This window comes from Monodelphis domestica, chromosome 1, assembly GCF_027887165.1.
Source record: "Monodelphis domestica isolate mMonDom1 chromosome 1, mMonDom1.pri, whole genome shotgun sequence".
NCBI lineage: Eukaryota > Metazoa > Chordata > Mammalia > Didelphimorphia > Didelphidae > Monodelphis > Monodelphis domestica.
In genome coordinates this window covers 491390014-491402142 of record NC_077227.1, presented here as the reverse complement: position 1 = coordinate 491402142, position 12129 = coordinate 491390014, and the positions used below count along the sequence as shown (strand labels likewise).

Below are 12129 nucleotides of genomic sequence, written 5' to 3'. Positions count from 1 at the left end.
TTTCTTTTTCCTTTTTTACTCTTTCTCTTAATAAGTGTTTTACTTTTGAGCACTGTCTCCAAAACCCATCTTCTCTTCTATTAGTCCCTCCCTCTTCCTTTTCTTATCCATGTCCCTTTTTACATCCCAATAGTGTAAGATAGATTTCTATATCCAAATGAGTATGTGTATCATTTCTTCTTTGAGACAAATCTGATGAAAGTAAGGTTCAAGCATTGTCCATCCTCCCATTTCCCCCTTCATTGTAATAATTCCTTCATGCCTCTTTTATCTGAGATAATTTATCCTAATGTCTCCCTTCCCTACTTTTCCAATGAAATCCTCTTTCTCATCTCTTATTTTCACTTTTTTGGGTACCATCCCATGGTAGTTAACCATGGTAGTCACACCCATATCCTTTCTCTATGTATATTCCCTTTAATTATCCCAATATTGATAAAATAAACAGGAGTTATAGGCATTACCTTTCTGTGTAAGAATTTAAACAGTTCAACCTTATTAAACCCCTTATGTGTTCTCTTTCCTATTCACTTTCTTTTGTTTCTTTTAAGTATTCTGTTTAAATGTTAAATTTCCTGTGCCATTCCAATCTTTTCATTAGGAATGTTGGAAAGTTCTCAATTTCACTAAATGGCCATTTTCCCCCATGAAGAATTATACTCATTTTTGCTGAGTAGATAATTCTTGGTTGTAATCCTATCTCCTCTGCCTCCTGGAATATCATATTCCAGGCTTTCTGATTTTTCATACTAGAAACAGCTAAATGTTGTGTTATTCTGACTGTGGCTCCATGATACTTGAATTGTTTCTTTTTGACTGCTTATAGTATTTTCTTCTTAACCAGGGAGCTCTGGAATTTTACTATAACTTTCCTGGGATTTTTCATTTGGGGATCTTTTTCTGGAGGTGATTGGTAGATTCTCTCAATTTCTATTTTACTTCCTGATTCTAGCATGTCAGAGTAATCTTTCTTGATGATTTTTTGGAATATGATGCCCTGATTCTTTTTTTGATCATAGTTTTCAGGTAGTCCAATAATTTTAAAATTATTTCTCCTGGATCTATTTTCTAGGTCACTTGTTTTTCCAGTGAGAAATTTCACATTTCTTCTAATTTGTTCATTTTGGGGATTTTGTTTGATTCTTTCTTGTTGTTTCATCAAGTCATTAATTTCCAATTGCCCAATTATAATTTTTAAGATATTATTTTCTTCAGTGAGCTCTTGTACCTCTATTTCCATTTGATCAATTCTGTATTTTTAAGGAATTGTTTTCTTTGGTGAATTGTATATATCTTTTCCTATTTGTTATGCTTCCTTTAGTAAGCTTTTGACTCTTATTTCATGATTTTCTTGCATTGCTCTCTTTTCTTTTCTCAATTTTTCTTTTGTCTCATTTTATTTTTAAAGTCCTTTTAGAAAACCTTTTCCAGAACTTCTTTTGCCTGACTCTAGTTCACATTTTTCTTTGCAGTTTTGATTATAGCCATTTTGACATTGTTCTTTTCCTGGTTTGTGCCACAATCCTCTCTGTCACCATAATAACTCTATCAGTAGGCTCTTTTTAAATTTTTGCTCATTTATTTCAATTTATTATATATATAACTTTTCACTTATATGAAAGTTGGGCTTATTTCCTGTGTTGGATAAGTTATTATCTCAAGCTGTTTCTTGTGGAACTTGGACTTTGCTTATATCTTGTAAAAACTTCAGTCTAATTGCTTGCTTGACCTCATTGCAGATTGTACTTGTAGGCCTCCCTGTTGCCTTCCTCTGTGTGAGGTGGTGGAGGACAGGTTCTTACTGCTGGCTTGCTCTGGAGGTGATGCCTTCTTGCCAGCTTTCCCTGGTATAGGACCTTGCTACTGACCTGAACAGTAGGGGGGCCTTGGCTGTGTATAATTGGAAATCTGTTACCCTAGAAACTGTATTTCCCATGAGCCCACTGACTTCCTGTTGTTATTTCCTGAAGACAGGGGCAAATATTGAGTGGGGTTCCTGGTCTCGCTCTCTTTGCTTCCTGGATTGTGACTATGGTGGTAAGTGGCGTTTTTGAACAGATAGATTAGCCCATGGGCATGTGGTTTTTATTTGTTACCATTTTATTCCTTTATTTCTAATGATCATTAATAAATCTCTTAAAATATAATATTTTATTATATGAGATTAATTTTAATTTTTACAGCTGCTAGTTTGCCCTGGAAGTGAAACCTCCTTACTGACTTGCCTGGGGTGGGACCTTGCTGCTGGCCTTCACAGTGGGGGGCCTTGGCTGCTAGTTTGCCCTGGAAGTGAAACATCCCTGCCAGCCAGCTCTGGGGCGGGGCCTTTGCTGCTGGTTTGCCCTGGAAGTGAAGCCTCCCTACCAACCTGCCCTGGGTTAGGGTCTTGCAACCTGCCCTGGGGTAGGGCCTTGGCTACTAGTTAGTAAAGCCTCCCTGTTGGCTTGCACAGTGGGGGGCTTGGCTGCCAATTTTCCCTGGAAGTGAAGCCTCCTTATTGGCTTGCTCTGGGGTAGGGGCCTGTTGCTGGCCTGCACTGTATGCCAGTGCCCAGTTGAGGCTCCCTTGCTAGCCTCCACTTTACCCTTGATGTTGCTGGCTTGGATTGGTTTTAGGCCTCTCTCTGGAGGGGGAAGTGTCTTCCCCTTTCCCTGTAGGGTACAATCTGTCCTCCTTCAGGCTGCCTGCCCAAGATTGAGCTTACTTCCTGCCCCAGGGAGGCGAACCTTCTCTTGATGATTCTCTGAGCTTTTCTGGTTGGAAAACATTCACTGCTCCAAAATTTGGTAAGAGGCTTAGTTTTAAATTGGTTTGGAGGGAAATTTGGGAGTGATCAGGCAAGTTCACTCCACCATCTTGGCACTAGAAGTCCACATTTTCTATTTAGATCTTTTCTTATTTCATTAAATATCCATTTTTTCTTCCAGAAGGATGATAGTCAGATTTGCCAGATAGATTATTCTTGGTTGTAATCTCAATTTTTCTGCCTTCTGGGATATCACATTCCAAACCTTCTATTCCTTTAATGTGGTAACTGGTAAATCTTATGTAATCCTGACTGTGACTCCATGGTTTGTTTCTGGTGGTTTGAATTATTTCTCTTTGACATGGAACATAAATAAACACTATTTCTATATGTACGGCATAGCTGTTGTTCTGTCATTTCAGGCATGTTGGATTCTTTGAGACCCCATTTGAGGTTTTCTTGGCAAAGATACTGGAGTAGTTTGCCGTTTCCTTCTCCAGTTCATTTTATAAATGAAATGGGGGAATCAGCATACAAACAATTGTGTACCTACATACTGTGTGCATACAGTATATATTCATACAAATATATAGCTATATAAACACTATTTTTTATACATTCAATATTGTCATTTTTGGTTAGTAGTGTTTGAGGTCAGATTTGAACTCAGAAAGATGAGTCTTCCTGACTTCAGGCCTAGTGCTCTAACCACTCCACCACTAGAATTTAATAACTTTCTTACCTTTGGCAGCCTTGTCTTAAGCTCCTGCAGCAGGTCAAATGTCTGTGGTAGAGATTCTAGAGATTGAGCTTCAAAACAAACAAACAAAAGCTTCAATAGCAAAATTTCAAGCAAAACTGCAAAGAAAAATGTGAACTAGTCAGGCTGAAGAAGACTATCAGGAAGAGGTTGTTGTTATTGTTGTTTTTTAAAGAACTTAAGAGTCTATAAGTCTAGCAAGTAAAGTTCTGGCTTCAGAGCCAAGTCTTCTCACCTGCAGGTCAGGAATCTAAGGTTCTCTGAGGGCCTGAGAGATCCTCTACCCTCCACTGTCTTTGCTTGGACTCCCTCCAGCAGTATTACTTTTCTTTTTAGGGGTCAACGGCTGTACTTAGATCCATTGATAGGGATTTTTGCTTTAAAGAGATATCAAGAAGAGATGTACAAACACTTCTACGATGCCTTGGAGGCATAACTTTGTATTACCTGTATTACTTTGGTGTCTAGGGAGAATAATTTTAATTTACATCCCATTTCTACATAGCATAGATTCCACCAAGTTCACATCCAAAAATGACAGAATGAGTCCTTGTCTCAGGGTCCCAAAGGTCCCTTCTAAAGGCTACTTCTTGGGGCATTGATGCTATTCTGACTGCAGACCCAAACCCTGGAATGTCAAGATGTGGAGGCACCTTCCATACCTTTCAAACTCAAGAATTATAGGTGCTTCTTCCTTCACCAGGAACTGTGATCAAATGAGTCAAGCTCCCTCAAGAGCACTGGACAAAAGGACATGAGCTAAAGCTGACAGGACTTTGGGAAGCTCTCCACTGCCTGTCCAAGATCTCCTTCTCTCTATGGCTTTAACTGACTTGAACCTAGTTCCAAAATGTCCACACCAACCCTACAGTTTCCTCCAAGGCACTTCTATTTCACATTATCAGGCTTGCCTTGTTTGCAAAAAGCAAATTCTCCAGTGGAAATTCTCTACATGGGGAAAACACCATTAGAAATACCTTCTGCATATTCACCAGACTTCTATGTGGTTGTCTACTGATGGATTTTATTAACCTCAAAAGAAATTTCAAAGCTCAGCTGAGGTCTAGAAAGGCATAATGAGGGGATAGGAGGAGGATAGAGGGAATAGAGTGAGGTAGGATAGGGAGGAAGAGGCAGATGAAGTGATGTATTAATCATTTCTGAATACTTTAAAAAGTTGGACTGATTTTTAAAAATCCCTAGCTTCCATCTTGGAATCAATACTAGGTATTGATTCTAAGACAAAAGAACAGTAAAGATTAAGCAAGTAAGGACTTCTATTTTTGAGAACACAGTTGGAAAACCCACAAACCATGCTGGTGGCACACTAGTGGAAGTGGCGTTGGTCTTAAATTTGAGGTGTCCTGGTGACAACACTTATTATATTTGCAGTCACTGGGAATTTGTTTTTCTGTACCTCATTTTTCTCATCTATAAATAATGCAGGTACGACCTACCTCTCAGGGCTGTTGTGAGAAAACACAACAAAACAGGGGTTTTTTGTAAACCCTGAACTATGTAAACATTATTGGTTTATGTTATATAAAGGAGTAAAAATTCATATCCCTGGAAACTTTGGTCACTTCCTAACATTTCTTAAATTGCATTTCATGGGTTCTTGTACTTATTCTATGACTTCACCTTCTCTGTTCTCTCTCCCTCCCAGCTGTTTTAAAGAAAACAGCTTAGAGCTGTTGGTTTTCAAGTATTAGACAATTAACTGTTCTTAGAAACCCTGAGAACCAGATGTTAAATTCTTATCAGTTGTTCAACATTTAATTATAGGATTAACTTTAATGCATAGTGTACTTAAGGAGACATTAAATGTATTACTTTAAAACGATAAAACTGTGATTAACATTGTTTGGGGATCATTTTATGATCTTAATTAAATGATTGAAAACTGTTCTTTGGCATCTCCTTGTTTGTTCAACAAAAGCAATTGTGAAATTAGGTACAATTCACATACCTTAGAAGACAATTAGTGACTTCATTTTGCCTGCTAGAATTGGGTGTCAATTTTAGGATCTGGCTATTTTTATTGAATCATGGTTTCATATTATATGTCTAGAACCTCCCCAGTGTTGTCAGTATCATACTTGGGGTGCAGATTCTGTCCTTAGATAATATGGGTCTAATTTTGTTCTCAGTGTGCCAAAGCACTTTTCTGCCTAGGCCTGTGATATTCTCAGGACTTAGTTGCAAACCCTTTCTGGAGGTGGCTCAGGCTGGGCCACCAGCAATGAAGAGAAAAGAGTAAAATTCTTCTCTTTCTTTGCAGTATAGATAATTCTGTAGCTGCCTGTGACTTCATCTGTATATGCTCCCACCCCTGCAATATCAGTAATTTGTGATTGGCATTAATTGGGATTGGACCCCCCAGTTTGAACAAGATGAAGCTTGATCAAATCCTGCTCCAACTTGAGGCCAGTTGGAGCTGCCCATTACCCTGAGAAGGTCCAAGTACACTCACTAGGCTGTTCCTGGCTTTCCTACTGTTCTAATATCTGGGATTGGACATCACTTTAATACACGTTCTTTCAAACAAAAACCAAAAAACTCTCCCAAAACCAAAAAACCCAACCTGGCTCATAATTATGAATGTGAGCAAAAAAAAAAAATCATTACCAAGAACTTTTCAAGCTATCTTAGGGGCTTGTATACAATGTTCTCATGACAAAAAAGTATTCATTGAAGCTTTTATTAGATTTTCTAGAACTCTTCTACTCCTATAAATTTGTTCAGCTTGTTTTTATTATTTAAATAATAAAGCTTTTTCTTTTAAAAATCTATAATTTGCACTCTTTACTAATTCACATGATTCGCAGTTTTTATTTTGAATCAGTGATATTTCTACTATACTTTTTTTCTCTGTGCATCTTTTCCTGTGTAGATTTATAGGTTCAAACATCTAGAGCTAGAAGGGACTCACCTGCTGTCTAGTCAATCTTCAGATTTTATAGATGAGAAAACAGAAAGCAGTGATGGTGAATCTTTTAGAGACTGAGTGCCTAGACTGCAACCTTCATGTCTCATGTGAGCATGCCCCCCCTCTTACCCCAGATGTGGGAGGGTAGAAGTGTTCCCACTGAGCTGCTGGGCAGAGGGGCGGGTGATATGAGAAATGTCCTCAGGTGGCATGGCGAGGGGAAGGGGAGCAACCCCCTCTGGCACAAATGCCATAGGTTCACCAACACAGACAGAAACCCTCAGAGTTTAAGTGACTTGCCTAAGGACATAGAATAAATGCAAGGGAGACAGAATTTAAACATGGTTCCTTTGACTCTGGAGATAGTGCTTTCCACAGTAAAAACATCAAAGTAAGGATCTGAATCCAGGTCTTATGACTCAAGTCTTTGCCCCTAACTGAACTTTGCCTTCACTTAAAAAAGATTAACAAACACGTTTATTATTTATTATTGAACATCATTTTGTCATTGGGTTCACCTCAGAAAACAAATACCATTCGGGCAGTAAGATCATTGGATTTAGAGCTCAAGGGATCTTAGAGGTCATACAATACAACCATTTTATCTTCTGGTGAGGAAACTGAGCCCCAGGAAAGTTAAATGCTCATTTCAAGGTCTCACAGACAGTAAATAGCAGATTCAGGATTTGAATTCAGGTCTTTTGACCCTAAATCCAATGAAATAGCTGAGGATTTTGATATTTGAGACAGCACCAACCATTCCATGTTCCTGATGAGAATGTAAAATTTCAGAGAGTCTTTTTTATGTATAAAATTTTTGGAATTTTTTATTGATATCTTTTGTTTTTACATTGCCTTCATTTCCAAATATACCTCCCTCCCAAGCCTTTTTTTTAATAAAAGAAATTTTAAAAAAAGAAAGAGAACAAAAGCACCTCCCTCAGACCAACCAATGAGTCTGAAAATATGTGCAATGTTCTATATTGTAGTCCCTTACCTGTGCAAAGAATAGAGGAAGGTACATTTTCTCAAGTTTTCTTCAGGGCCAAGCTTGGTCATTATTCCTTGTTCTATTTATTTTACTTTTCAGTTCCTATGTCCTACCATTGTTTTCTGTAATTTTCATATTCACTATTCCTTACAGCTCCACTACATTCATGTACTGTGATTTATCTATTCCTTCATTGGTAAGCAATCACTTTGTTTCCACTTCCCACTATGAATGTTTTGGTGTATATTCTCTGTCTGTCTCTGTGTCTGTCTATCTGTCTGTCTGTCTCTCTATCCCTTTTATTCCTAGTTTCAATTTCTTTTTTGACTTACTGGGCTTCCAAATATGTTGTTTTATGCAAGTTACTATGTTCCTGAATTGCTTTTACCTGGTTAAAAAAAACAGCAATAGAAATTGGCTCGTGGCTTTGCTGCAAGTGTCCTGGCTCAGGATATGCAGATAGCCAGGCAAAACCCTAGGCCCACTTCTAATATCAATCCTGGGAATGGGGGCCAGTCCTTGGGTCTTACTGAGGCTAAATTTCCTTGGCTTGGTGGTCCTCAGACGAAACATTCTGAGCCATTTATTAGTCTGGCCAGAATGTGCTACAAGTGTTTCTGGAGAGGAAGGCCATCGCTTGACTGTGGCATGCCTGAAAGCATAGCAATAAAGCTTTCCTTGGGAGGATAGTGTTCATCTGACCTGTTGTCACCCATTCTACAGGCCACGGAGAACTTAGAGAGGAGAAAGGGCTAGAGTGTGGCCGGCCCCTTGGGGGCCTTTGATCAAAGTCCAGAGGACCCGCACGGAAACAGTTCAAGGAAAGAAAGATGCTTCCATTTGTACCTGATGATTTTGTTTTTTTATCTGTTTGCAAATGTTCAGTGGAATGGTTTGAAACCCAGCCTTGTCGTTGCTTACGCCCACACACACAGAGCTGCAGTGGTGCAGACGCTCTCGCAGGCAAACCATATTACCAGCCCTGGCCACGAAACCTCTTCCCACACTCATGTAGGCTGGAGATCTCCCCCTCCTGAGACCCCTCCTCACCTCTGCCAGGCCTGGGCACCCCCTTCCCAAATTCCGCCTTGAAATGCCAGCGATGGGGCTGCTCTGAAGAAGGGGAGGCAGCAGGAGCAGCCAAGGCAGCTCTGAGGAGAGCCAGGAGGATGTTGTCGCTCCTTATTCACGGGGCTTCAGGAGGACGCAGAATCCCCCCACCTGCCTGGGGCCTGACCCCTTAAAGGTGAGAGAAGACTTGGTGATTCCTTTGGGCGGCCCAGGGCCTAGGAGGACATGCCAGCCATCCCTGAGGCCAGGGAGCTTAGTCATTACGGAGTGATTATATCCAACAAGCCTGATGGAAGGTTTGCTCCCAAACAGCCAGCATCTAGAACACAATCCCCTCCTTAGGGAGCTGGGAGGTCTTTTTCCCCAGTGGGGCATTGTGTGTGTGTGTGTGTGTGTGTGTGTGTGTGTGTGTGTGTGTTTTCCTGCCTTTGCTTCTTAGTACAGCCTGCTTAACTTTCAATGCTGGATTAAGGTATCTCAACCTGTTGATTACAGGTTGTTGGCTAAGAGGTTAACTCTTTCCTCTTATAGTAAGCTCCATTCTTTGGGGACCAAAGGAGAACTTTTTCCATCTGAAAAATGATCTCCTTCTAGTGGCCCTAGGGACTGGCCACAGTAAATAGCCAGATATGGACACTCAACACAGGTACACTAAGGAGGTTCCTTCTGTGAAAGGGCATCTGCAAAGTTTAAAATAGACCTACCAGCACTGGGAGCCGAGCTATAGAAATCTGTGTCTGATTCAACGGGCAGATGCATTCCAAGAGAAAAATTAACGAGCAGCCTATGTGGTTACCAACCTCTGGGGTCAGAGAAACAAATGTTATCATTGCCTTCGCAGGAAAGATGTGTAGAGTTTCCAAGGCATACCGGGTTATAGACAGGTCTCTGGGAAGATCCAGCCCTTTAAATGAGGAAGAAAGAGACTAACTAGGAAACAATCAGATAAAAGTCTTTAAATTCTGTGCTGTCATAGGATGAATCAGTTGGCATGCTTCTATTTTTAGAGTTTGAAAGATCTGCTGCCACATTTTGTCGGGCCTTAATTGGTGCCACAGACTTGTTTGCATTCACGTGTTCAGGAGGAAAGATGTCTATCAGAAATTCACGGATTTAAAAATCTCTGCTTGTCCAGAATGTGATCCCAGACCCAATCAAGGTCATTAATGTTGGCTTCCTCTATTCCTCCAGACCTCAGGGTTCACCACAAGTCTCTTACTCCAACCCAAATGGGATTGTTGGCCCCTAGCCTGAGACTTGTACTTGGCTATGTTTGTTTGTTTGTTTGTTTTCTTCAGGAGGAATAGCTGAATGTTTTAAAATTAGAAACCAGAGTTGGAGTGGGAAATCATGGCTCTTTGAGTAACTGGGCTATTGTAGGAAAGAGGGATCAAGCTTCCTAACTTCTACATTTAGGCATTTATTTTTTATAAAACTGATTTTGTAATCATGGACTAGGTTCCATTGGAGTTTAGATAAAGTGTGGTCTTTGAGAAGGAACAGATTCTGTTTCTGGGATTGAACTGATGTCCTGGCTGAAACTATGCATAATTAGCTCAGGAAGCTTGTTGTCCATATTTCAGAGCAGACACTGTAAATCTAGCAGCAATTTCAGAGGGGGAGCTATCATATGTGTGGAGCCTTTTGTTCAGGGTGATAATAGGAGATGACAGCTACCCTCAAGTAGGAGGATAATAATAAGTAATGCAGGACAAAATGCTCAGTGTTAGGATTAGTTATTTAAAATCTGTAATATTTCTATAACATTTTCCACAATAATAGGAAAATGGAGTAATAGCATATTTACAAATTAGAATAGGCCTCTAGAAATCCCATATTCTATAGTGCAATCAGGGCTAGACTTGGAATCAGGAAGAGCTGTGTTCAAGTTTTACCTCTGATGCTTATTAGCTATTTGACTCTGGAAAGTCACTTCGCTTCTGCCTGTCTCAGTTTCTTCACCTGAAGAATGAGATTAATAGTTTGCATTTCTAAAGCACTATTAGTTCTGCAAAGCACTTATTTATTATCTCATTTGATACTAATAACAACATTGGGATGTAGGTGCTACTTTTGTATCCCTTTTTCAGATGAAGAAGCTGAGACAAACAGAGCTTAAGTGACTTGCTTAGGACCATATTGTTAGTAAGTATATCAATCTGGATTTGAACTCAGATCCTACTGACTCCAGTACAAAGGCTCTATATACTGTACCACCTATATTACAAGATTACTTTGAGGCTCCAAAGAGAAAATATATGTAAAGCACTTTAAATAAACTATAAAAGTTGGCTCTTGTTAATACTGTTATTATTCTACCACCTCCCCATGTCTTATTTCCTACTCAAGACTGATAATTGTTTAACTAGCTTATCAAGATCTATTAGGCTTGGGGGCATCTGGATGGTTCAGTAGATTGAGAGCCAGGCCTAGAGATGGGAGATCCTAGGTTCAAATTCGGCCTCAGACACTTCCTAGCTCTGTGCCCCTGGGCAACTCATTTAACCCCCATTGCCTAGTCCTTATCAGTATTGATTCCTAGATAAAAGGTGAGGTTTTTTTTTTAAAAAAAAGATCTATTAAGCTTTAATTTCACAAATTAATTAACAATTTATAAAAACCTTTACTTTTTGTCTAAGAATCAATACTAACTATTAATTCTAAAACAGAAGAGTGTCAAGGGCTGGGCAGTTGGGGTTAAATGACTTGCCCAACACAGCTAGGAAGTGTCTAAGACCAGATTTGAACTTAAGTCATTCTTGTGCTACCTAGTTGCCCTCTTAAATTGATTCTAATGGTAGTTTTCCACAGTGGAGACTAGGGCATTCTCCATTATGCTGTTCTAGGAGGTTGTTTCCAAGGACAGCAGATGATGGGTCACAGAATCAAAAAATGTCAGAGGTAGAAAAGAACTCTGAGATCGCCTGGCCTGATCTCCACATTTCACAAGAGAGCAAAGCAGGTCCCAGAATTATCCGTAGAATTGTGGCAAGAGAAGAGCTTCTAACAAAGTTTTTAGGAAAAGATCCAGTTGGCCCTTGGAATAGTCAAAGTGCAGGCCTAAATTAGACCAATGGCCATGGTTTTCTGATGAACTGGAGAGAGCCCTCCCTGCTGGAAGCGACAGGGCTCTTCAGTTTACAAAGCAGTTTCCTCAAAACGACACTATGGTTCATGCACGTTTATCCTCATTCTTACATATGAGGAAACAGGCCCAGGGAAATACGCCAGGCTGTCAAATTGAGTAATTGCCTCAGATGCTATATTTTGGGGGCCTTTGTGTCTCCATTCTTAGCAGCCTGAAGGAGGTGGCTTAGGGCAGGGGGCAAGGGGTAAGGGGCCAGGGGCCAGGTGCTTCGAGTACTGAGACAGTAGGATGGGGCACACACATGCTGCCTGTACACCTTCCCCCTCTCCCTAGTACCTTTCGGTGGACAAAACCTCCCCACCCCTTTCCAGCCGAATCCCAGTCTTCCCTTCTGTTGTGTTTCAGAGGGTCCCTTATACTGATAACATTTGAATAAACACATGGCAAAGAAAGGTTATAATCTGATGTGGGTGTGACAGCATTTTCACTGACCCTTCTCTCCTCCAGAAAGCTTCCCTGACCACCATAGGCCGCACAGACTCAC

General features: G+C 40.2%; 2 protein-coding genes across 2 annotated transcripts in view; one reads left to right on the top strand and one right to left on the bottom strand.

The window, feature by feature from the left end:
* Positions 1 to 12129, bottom strand: part of LOC103100465 (androgen-dependent TFPI-regulating protein-like) — a 155796-nt gene that overhangs the window by 107549 nt on the left and 36118 nt on the right. The gene's annotated exons all lie outside the window — the stretch shown is intronic.
* Positions 8289 to 12129, top strand: part of ZNF831 (zinc finger protein 831) — a 96551-nt gene continuing 92710 nt past the window's right edge. The window contains exon 1 of the mRNA XM_007475658.3: positions 8289 to 8672. The gene's annotated coding sequence lies outside the window, so the exon portion shown is untranslated. The remainder of the gene's footprint in view (positions 8673 to 12129) is intronic.